This window comes from Muntiacus reevesi, chromosome 20, assembly GCF_963930625.1.
Source record: "Muntiacus reevesi chromosome 20, mMunRee1.1, whole genome shotgun sequence".
In the NCBI taxonomy this organism is placed as follows: domain Eukaryota; kingdom Metazoa; phylum Chordata; class Mammalia; order Artiodactyla; family Cervidae; genus Muntiacus; species Muntiacus reevesi.
Window position 1 is genome coordinate 25,080,905 of NC_089268.1, and position 11,082 is coordinate 25,091,986.

General features: G+C 41.0%; 1 non-coding gene across 1 annotated transcript; it reads left to right on the forward strand.

Annotated features, from left to right (window-relative positions):
- The first annotated feature begins 9,578 nt into the window (after window positions 1–9,578).
- LOC136152032 (U1 spliceosomal RNA) lies at window positions 9,579–9,742 on the forward strand. The gene has a single exon (XR_010660188.1). It is a non-coding gene; the product is annotated as a U1 spliceosomal RNA (small nuclear RNA).
- Window positions 9,743–11,082: the final 1,340 nt, after the last annotated feature.

Consider the following 11,082-nt stretch of genomic DNA (forward strand, 5'->3'; position numbering starts at 1 on the left):
AGTATGATGAGTATTATGCCTACCCCCAGAGACTTTGTCTTCCTATTTGTGCCACGGCGGGTGCCTGGAAGCATCTCCTCCTGTCCAAACCGCCCGAGCAGAAACACTCAGCCACCGTCTTTGGCCGATGGCTCTGCTTTGCATTTCAGGGAAGAGGAGCCTCTTCTGTGGAATCCCCTTGCTCTCTGCAGAGACAGAGCCTGGGTTTATTTCCCCTTAGGACACAATACGGAGCAGTCTGTTTTGTATGAGCAGCACAGACTTTTCAGCCTTGTCTTTTTCCTTCCTTCTTCTCAAGTCAGCTTCCGTAAAACCAAGTGCTAAATCATAATACCAGTGGCTTAGGATTAATTGTGATGTTTATTTTGGTACATTTGCCTGAGGACCCAATGTGTGTTTTTACAAATCTAACAAGCAATTTTACCTAGAATACCAGCCACTCTTCAGCTCCCATTAGCCACGGTTGGATTTGAACCAATGACCTCGAGGTGAGAGGCCACTCATCACATTACGGATGCCCCAGGCCATGGAGTTCACTTGCTGGCTGTTTCTTTAATGTAATTGCCAACAGCAAGATCAGCAGTGGGAATTCTCCCCGGTCCGTAGATCCTAAGGTCTCAGGAACTCAGCCTTTGAGAGCTCTTCTTTTTGCCGTGGAGTTTGGACCTATTAACTAGCAACACTGCCAGAGAGACTGCAGAGGGATAAAGGATGGCATGCATCCCACACTGCTCTCCGAGAGAAGAAGTAGGCTATCAGGTTATAACCATCTGATTTCCTGTCAGGCTGGTGGATGGCTCAAGTCACCAGTGCCCATGTTAAAGGAAATATTCGAGAACATTAATGATTTGCCGGTACCAAGAGACACGATGAGGAGTTTAAATATACTGCCCCTCGATGGGAGGAAATGTATTTCTATTAAGGGACCAGAATTGTGCTACGCTTGTTGGAATTTTTGCTTGTGCACAGGAATTTCGCTCCAGGTCTCTGTCTGTCACTGAAATTGACAACTGCCTATGGCTCTGCACAATTGAAACGTAGATCTTAAATTTCACATCATTATCCAAATAAAATATATCTGCCAAGGGGGACTGGTATTACACAGTTAGAGAACTGTGATACCAGTTGTCTGATTAACATATTGAGAGGAATAGAAGAATTTCTCACCTATTTTCCAGAGGGAGGCTGGCTGGGGAGCTCCTGTTAAATGGACTAATTGATCAGGCTCCCTGTGCTAGGTACAGAGATGCCCAGCATCGTGACTGGCTGGGGGAGACAGGGTTTCCAGGGATAGAAAATATCTATAATGCAGGAAAAAAAGGGATGGTGAGCAAACCAGATATCCATTAATCCTGTCTCCTAAAGGGGAAAAATGGGAAACCATTAGCCCCTAATTACCTTGCTTGGGCCCCAGATGCTCAACAGTACTCAGAAGGAAGATGCATACCCGGACTGCCTCTTCTCAAACCCTTTCCGTGAGACCCGACACCCTGATAATTCTGAGTTTGCAGTATTCATGAGAAATGTCATGCATAAAAATGCATCTCTAATTTAATAGAACAAAACAATTAGAAGAAGTCATTTACTCTGAAAGAGACATTAGAGATCACTAACACGCGCTGTCTCCACTTTTTGTTCTGTGTTAATTAGGTCACTTGTTTTTGGACTTAGTGCTCAATTCTCAACTCTGATGGGCAGGTTAGTATCCAAAGGTTACATGGGTATAACTTATAGGTTTAGATCTCAGTGAGTTTGAGAATCTCAGATGTGTTAATTTTTCAACTGGAAGCAACCTTAGTGATCAATACTGGTGCAGTTTTCTTATTGGTCCAGACAAGAACTTTGAAGTCTAGGAAGTGAAATGACTTACCATGTAATAAGCTACTGACATTTATAATGAGCTAGCAACAACTGTTATAATAATTATCGCCATGGCATCCGAGATTCATTCTTCGTTAGTTTAGCCTTGCAGAGGGTTTCTAGAGGCATCATGAGAATTTTCATCAGTTAATCCCTTATACTTACTGATGTATTTATGGCAAGTCATTCAAAATAAGTCAATGTCGTTCTTACAATGGTGGTTAATGTCTCACATCCCACTTTCTTCTTACTGGTAAACTGTGGTTTAGATCTTTATCTTGCACATGGTAGTTTGTTCTGGTGGCTTAAAAATGTTAGACTGCAAATCCCAATCTGGCTTTTTGGTGATTTACTGCTATATCAGAGGCAAATCATTCCATCTTCCCTTACTACTGGTTCTTAACAAGAAGTGGCATTTTTTCAGATATTATTCTGACATGCTGAGTAGAAATGAACAAACATTACTTCTACCATGACTTTTAAGAAGAGGCAAACAGGAATAAAGAATCTCACAGATCAGTCTAGTCATTCTGAGTCTCAATTGCCTAATATGAAAAAAAATGAAAAGAACAATACCATTATGTCAGGTTAATTTTCAGGATTAGATGAGAAATACATAACCCAAAAGCACTTGACATTTTGACTGATGCCCAAGATACTTTAGTATCCTTGTGCCTTAGCAATCGCTTCTACTCTTTCTGGATTTTAATGTATAGTTGACCCTTGAGCATCTCTAGGGTTAGTGGTGGCAACCCACCACACAGTTGAAAATCCATATATAACTCTACCAGTTAGCCTTCTTCAGTATCCACAATTTTGCATCCATAGATTCAACAACCATGGACTCTGTGTGTGTGTGTGTGTGTGTGTGTGTGTGTGTGCTCAGTTGCTTAGTTGAGTCTGACTCTTTGCAACCCCATGGACTGTAGCCCGCTAGATTCCTCTGTCCGTAGGATTTTCCAGTCAAGAATACTGGAATGGGTTGCCATTCCCTTTTCCAGGGGATCTTCCTGACCCAGGGACCTGCACCTCCTGTGGCTTTTGCATTGGCAGGTGGATTTTTCACCACTGAGGCACCTGGAAAGCCAACTGGTATTGAGTGAAAAAAAAAAAAAAAAAACATGTATAATTCAGTGCAGTTCAAGCCCATGTCGTTCAATATCTTTACATGCAACACTTTTCATAGTCTCTTGTAATGTAACTAGTGGTTAATTCCTTAAAATTCTAGCCAGATTATGAATTTGGGGGGAATCTAGAATTCTATTCTATATACATTTGCTTCCTTACACAATCAATCTTAACACTTTATTCATATGCATGTTCAGGAGAGTTTTTATTTACCAATGAATTAAACAATAGACTCAAGCTAATTGAATAATAGTCCTTCTAGGTAATAATATTGCAAATGAAGAATAGACTGAATGATTCTACTTTGGATTATATTAACTGCAACATTGTGTAAACTTTCCTTTGTATTAGTATCAAAAATAAATGAAGCATTTTTCTCTGTATCAAACCTCATAAGCCATGGAATAGACAAGGAGTTAGCAAATTATGGCCCATGGTCCAGCTGCCATCTGTTTTTATAAATAAAGTTTTATAAGGCCACAATATATCCATTTGTTTACATATTTTCTGTGGGTTCTCTTGCACTACAAAGGCAGAACTGAGTAGTTCAGACAGATATCATATTGCCTACAAAACTTGAAATATTTACAACATTGTCCTTTACTGAAAAGCTTTGTTACCCCTAGTATTGACTAGGCAGCATAGGCAGACTATAGTATACTATCCTAGAGATAGTTTGCTGCCATAGGGAAAAGAATATAATGAAACAAAAGTGAAGAAATCATACTTTAGCTTTTTATTTTCTGTGGCTCTTTCAAATAAGGTAGGTTAATGTTTATCAATTTATTCTTTAAAGGTGACTGTAATGCAAAATTATATGTACATTCATACATTGAAATTTATTGTTAGACATTCCAGTTTTTCTTTGTGGTCAGCAAAGCTATGAGGTAGAAGGAACAGACATGATTCCTTGGAGTCCACAAATCACCCTAAGTATGTTTTTGTATCTAAGTATGTTTTTGACTCTTTCCACAAAACTATTCCATGGTTATATTATACTACCATATCCATATGCTTGTGCTGAATTAAGATAACATTGAAAGTTGGAATTGCTTTCACCTGCCAGGATTTCATAAGACAGTCTTGGATTCCAGCAACCACATCCCAATTCCTGATAGTTTCACGGTTCTGTGGATGGAGTTTGATAAATTGGGCCATTGAAACAGTTTTGTAGGGAATTCCCTTGTGGTCCAGAGGTTAAAACTCCATGCTCCCAGTGCAGGAGGCACAGGTTCCATCTCTGGTCAGGGAACTAAGATCCTGCATGCTGTTTGATGTGGCCAAAAAAAAAAAAAAATTCTTTTAATTAAATTTAAAAAATTAAACGTGTTCTTTAAAAAAAAACAGATTTTTGTACACAAGTATAGCCAGCTTTTGTTTACTCTGAAAGCTCACGAGTGTCATTTTTGTTGTTGCTATAACCTTGGGAGTTGTGTATTTCCCTGGAGAAATGTTAGAAGGGTGGGGGGGTACAAAGAGTTAAGAGAAAACAGAGAAAGTGAGACAAGAGAGAGAAAGTAAATCCCTTGGGCATTTTATTTACTTTGCTTTTAAAAAAATATGTCCCCTGGTCTTTACTGAGATTCATCATTACTTTTTGAAATCATAAAGTGTGTTACCCTGTTTGGGGCCCAAAGAATTTTATAGTACATACAACTTCCCTGTGGGTCTTAAATTTAGTCTGATCAGTATTCAGCATTCCTCTGAAGAACAAACAAAAAAAACAGTCCCACTGGGAAGATAGAGATTCTCAAGCATGAACTGGACTCCTTTTGTTCTTTTCCTCTTTCCTTCCCTTGAATCCATAACCCAGCTCTGTCAAAGTTAAATAACTAGTAAGTTACATGAAACAATAAAGCACTAGTCATTTGAAACTTCCATAGGAAAAGGAAAGTAGTAGGATTGAGAATAATATCAAATTATTTCCCAGAGAATCTTAATAAAGATATAATTTTTAAGACATGCCGTCAGGATGGAAGAGAAAGAAAGGGCAAGGAAGAACAGGAAAAACAAGCAAACAGATAAAGGATTTTTAGTGGTTATAGATTTATCAGTTGAATATCAAATTTGGCAACAAGATTGTGTACATTTCCTTTGAAGGTTATTAAAAGTCAGAGGAAGAGAGAGAGAGAGAGACCTGACCGTTCAGGTACAAAGAACGAACAATCTGGCAACATACTAATTTGCCCTGCCAACAAATTAATTGAAAGATGGAAGGAAGAAGGTTCCAGAAAGACTAATTCCTTTCCCTTGATTGCGTCTGAACAGGAGTCATTTTCCTAGTTCACTCACCTTGAATTGGCCACTGTACAACAGTTTTCGCTATGTCTCCCCCATGCCTCACCACCCACCACCAGCTGAGTGAGAGACTGAATTGAACAGACCTGGAAAATGATTCAAGAACTCGTTTTGATTCAAGAATCCTTTTTTCAGAATCCCCAGATTCAATTCAGTTCAGTTCAGTTGCTCAGTCGTGTCCGACTCTTTGCGACCCCATGAATCACAGCACACCAGGCCTCCGTGTCCATCACCAACTCCCAGAGTCTATTCAAACCCATGCCCATCGAGTTGGTGATGCCATCCAGCCATCTCATCCTCTGTCATCCCCTTCTGCTCCTGCCCCCAATCCCTCCCAGCATAAGGGTCTTTTCCAGTGAGTCAACCCTTCGCATGAGGTGGCCAAAGTATTGGAGCTTCAGCTTCAGCATCAGTCCTTCCAATGAACACCCAGGACTGATCTCCTTAGATTACTATTTGATTTTCTAAGACATCCTGGGGAAATTGCCTGCTGCTGCTGCTGCTAAGTCACTTCAGTTGTGTCTGGCTCTGTGTGACCCCACAGATGTCAGCCCACCAGGCTCCCACATCCCTGGGATTCTCCAGGCAAGAACACTGGAGTGGGTTGCCATTTTCTTCTCCAATTCATGAAAGTGAAAGGTGAAAGTGAAGTCGCTCATTCGTGTCCGACTCTTAGCGACCCCATGGACCACAGCCTACTAGGCTCCTCTGTCCATGGGATTTTCCAGGTAAGAGTACTGGAGTGGTGTGCCATTGCCTTCTCCGGGGAAATTGCCTAGCCTTCCTTAACTGACTAATTTATGATTTAATGATCTGGATTTGCTCAGGATTTAGTTTTAATCTTTATAGTCTTCCATTATGAATGCTGTATGTCTCCTTCCTCCTTCCTCTCTTTTCTGAAGTAGAACCAGAAGCCCCATGAGAGATATCTCTAGTTCTTTCAAGGTAGGAGAAGATGGCTTGTGATTAGGACCTTCATATTCCTCACTACATAGGCGAAAGATCCCAACATGGCCCAGAAACACAATGAGAATGCCAGAGTGGAAAGGAAATGAACTTTGTATAATTCAGTTTATCAACCCAGTTCTTATCATAGCTTTGTTCACACTTCTGTCAAGATTAAGAACCACGAGTATAACCTGGGATGATAAAAAGTGCACTGAATAGAAATCAGATGATCTGGCATCAAATCCTAACTGCCACTTAAAGTTATGGGATGGCAGGCGTGATTTGAATTTTCTGAGCTTGAATTTCCTAATCTGTAAATGGACATAAGGCTTAGTGCCAAAGAATCCATGGATTCACGTTGGAATGCTGGAGAAAACTCTTGAGAGTCCTTTGGACAGCAAGGCGATCAAACTATTTGATCCTGAATGAAATCAACCCTGAATATTCATTGGAAGATCTGATGCTGAAGCTGAAGCTCCAATACTTTGGCCACCTAATGCAAAGAGCCAGCTCATTGGAAAAGACCCTGATGCTGGGGAAAATTGAAGGCCAAAGGAGAAGGGGCAGCAGAAGAAAAGATGGTTAGATAGCATCACCAACTCAATAGAAATGAATCTGAGCAAACTCCAGGAGATCGTGAAGGCCAGGGGATCCTGGTGTGCTGAAGTCCGTGAAGTCACAAAGAGTTGGATACAACTTGAAAGTGAAAGTGAAGTCGCTCAGTCGTTTCCAACTCTTTGCGACCTCATGGACTGTAGCCTACCAGGCTTCTCCGTCCTTGGGATTTTCCAGGCAAGAGTACTGGAGTGGGTTGCCATTTCCTTCTTCAGGGGATCTTCCCGATCCAGGGATCGAACCCGGGTCTCCCGCATTGCGGGCAGACGCTTTACCCTCTGAGCCACCAGGGAAGTTTTAGCAATTGAAAAACAACCACCACAAAATGGAGATAATCTCTTTTGTATCTGTTGCATGGATGGCAGAAAGAAATGTGGAGGCAGTCTGAGATGCTGTATGAAAGAAACGGCTTATTCCCTTCCATCTTATTCAGCAGCGGCTTACAATATTGAACAAGAAGGTGGGAAAGGGGAGTTATATTCATAAGTGGCATCACCACTTACATACAGGATTCCATCCATAAGCATAGGCTGCTCTCTGGTTCAGACAGAAGCTAAGCCTTTTGTGCAACTTACTGGGGTGTGAGAGGGGGGAGGAAGGTCAGAAGAATTAAAAAATTAAGTTCCATAATGTCTTACCTGGCAATTTCAATCGTGATGTACCAAATAATTCTGTTGTATTTTGCACCCTTTGAAAAAATAATTAGATCCTTCCCAATCTGATCTTAGAAAAATTTATCTTAGCTCCTACCTGTTTTATTCTAAATGTATTTAACTGGAGGGTTTACATTCAGCAAGAGCATACACAATATATAAAACTGCAGTATTTCCCACACAGGAAAAAGACTAGGAATATGATCCATGAGACAGTCATGTGAAACTAAACTGAATTCAGAGAGTATGACACATTTTTCACAAAGCTCTTCTTTAGAAAAATTTTCTAGAAATGCCAATTGGTTTTATATGTAACCAGTCAAAATATAAAAATTATGAAGACTTGTGACAAAACTGAAAGAAGAACATTAGAGTACTGGCATGAACAGGGACATAAAATATATATTTCCGTTGCCCAACTAACTAAAAGCAACTTTTATGATCAGAACAATTGCGCTTCTGAGGCCTTTGCTGCTGCTGCTGCTACTGCTAAGTTGCTTCAGTCGTGTCCAACTCTGTGCGACCCCATAGACGGCAGCCCACCAGGCTCCTCTGTCCCTGGGATTCTCGAGGCAAGAACACTGGAGTGGCTTGCCGTTTCCTTCTCCGAGGCCTTTATTTATCCCCAAATAAATGCTGGATAGAGAAGCACTCTCTGTCTTGTTCACAGCCTGATCTGTGATACAGACATTTAAATGAACTGTTACCTTCAAGAACTCTAGTCTTGGACTTTAAGACAACTGCGAGGTTGACCCCACCATGGCAACAGGAAGCTTGCATCCCAGGAAAAAGTCCGAGGGATAAGCAGGGAGAATTTGGGATACACGATCAAACCACCAATGCAGTTGAAATCAGTCAGGTTCATTTATGGTTTCCTTTGTTCTGGAAAATGTGGAGATGTCTGATTAATGTGTGTGGGTGCTAAGTCACTTAAGTCATGTCCGACTCTGCAACCCCATGGACTGTAGCCCACCAGGCTCCTCTGTCCATGGAATGCTCCAGGCAAGAATACTGGAGTGGGTTGCCATGCCCTCCTCCAGGGGATCTTCCCAATCCGGAGATCGAATCAGCCTCTCTTCGTCTCCTGCACTGGCAGGCGGTTTCTTTACCACTAGCGCCGCCTGGGAAACCCTGTCGGATCAATACAGAACACTAAAATGAAGACAAATTCAAGCGCCTTGGGACAACCAAACTCACAATGACACTTCAACTGTGGTGTCTTCTAAAGAGAGACACCACCGCCACATCCATGTACTCTGGGCTTCTCTTACATCTGGTGTCGGTCACCACCAGTCTGATTTCATTCTACTGCTTGTTTCAAGACGACATTTACAAATCCACGAATCTAGTGGGAAGAACATCCAGCTCACAGATGTGAAAAGAGAGTATTTCTTTAGGGAATTTCAGGTCAGATGCTCATAAAATTAAAATTATGTAGACTCTTCCTCATCTCCAGCCAAGTCGCAAAAGCAACAGTAATTTGACTGCAATGCTTTGTCTCCACAGAGTTTGATTTTTAATTCAGACCCTGATAAGCCATATGTAACATATATCCCTTTAAATTAAAAAATGAGTCCAAATATTTTTTAAGCAAGTGCAAATTCACAAAAGTGCTAAGAAGGCTCTGTGAAATGGTTAGCTGAGAATTCTGTTTGCCTTGCATCACTTAATTGTTTGAAGCTAGCTTCAAGATCTATAATCTGTAGATCTATTGACATCAATACAATGGCCAGTGAGGTCTAATCTCTGGCAAAATCAAGCACAGTGCAGCACCGGTCCATTGAGTAAGGGGTAGAGTCATTTTCCTTGAAAGGACATGCAAAGAAAATTTAAAAAATGAATATCATGTGGCATAGTTTTAGTTTATACTGTCAGGAAGTGACAAGGGTAATCACAGGCTTTATACCATAGTCTGAGCTCTCCCTTATGGTCTTTCATAGGGACTTTTCACTTAATAAGCCGCATTACCCTGAGAAGCACGTATTTTTATTTCCATTTTAAAGATGAGGAAACCGTAGGTTAGAGACGTTAAAGAACATGTTCGAGCTTCTCCAGCTTGTGGATGGTTAGGTTAGGGTACTTACCTGGCAGGGGAGATACCATGATCACGAAGGTGGTTTTCCCAGGGCGAGGCTTATCCATTGCACTCCGGATGTGCTGACCCGTGTGATTTCCCCAAATGTGGGAAACTCGACTGCATAATTTGTGGTAGTGGGGGACTGCGTTCGCGCTTTCCCCTGAAAGAAAAAACAAAGAAAAAAAAATGAAAAGGATCAAATGGTCAGTGACCAATGTCATAAAAACCAGCTTTCCTGAGAAGAAAATTAAAATTCCCTCCAGAACAGTGTGGAGATTCCTTAAAAAACTGGAACTAGAACTACCATATGACCCAGCAATCCCACTCCTGGGCATACACACCGAGGAAACCAGATCTGAAAGAGACACGTGCACCCCAATGTTCATCACAGCACTGTTTATAATAGCCAGGGCATGGAAGCAGCCTAGATGCCCATCAGCAGATGAATGGCTAAGGAAGCTGTGGTACATATACACCATGGAATATTACTCAGCCATTAAAAAGAATTCATTTGCATCAGTTCTAATGAGATGGATGAAACTGGAGCCCATTATACAGAGTGAAGTAAGCCGGAAAGATAAAGACCAATACAGTATACTAACGCATATATATGGAATTTTAAAAGATGGTAACTATAACCCTATATGCAAAACAGAAAAAGAGACACAGATGTACAGAACAGACTTTTGGACTCTGTGGGAGAAGGCGAGGGTGGGATGTTCTGAAAGAACAGCATTGAAACAAGTATAGTATCAAGGGTGAAACAGATCACCAGTCCAGGTTGGATGCTTGAGACAAGTGCTCAGGCCTGGTGCACTGGGAAGACCCAGAGGGATCGGGAGGAGAGGGAGGAGGGAGGGGGGATCGGGATGGGGAACACATGTAAATCCATGGCTTATTCTTGTCAATGTATGACAAAAACCACTACAATATTGTAAAGTAATTAGCCTCCAACTAATAAAAATAAATGGGAAAAAATTAAAAATAAAATAAAATAAAATTCCCTCCATCTTTGCTCCTCAAGAATTTCATTTGGTGGGAAGTCAAACACAGGAACTGTTGGTAATATCATCTGAAATCACAAACCAGATTCTTCCATATGTCAAGAAAACAAGGTAAATTGCCTAAGTATCGGGGGCATAGGAAGGACATTTCTCCTTACTCTGTCCAGAGTTCAGGAAATGGCTTGATCATCAAGTACCTAGAGCTTGAAAGAGCACAGGCATAGCCACATAGTGATGAACCAGAGAGGGCTTTTCTTCATGTTTCCTGGCAAAGGTGACCTCAAGAATTAATGCAACAGGTAGACCATGGATCCCAGCTCCCACTAGCAATAAGTTAATGGCCCACAAAATTCTTCCATATGGTAATTCCATAGAGATAGCATCAGAGAGGATTGTCTTAGATGAATAAAGATGCATGCTGTTAGTTTTATTTTTTAAAAAATTCTATGCTCATCAAAGGTAGAATCGAAAGACGAAACAAGATATTTTCTCTTTAATA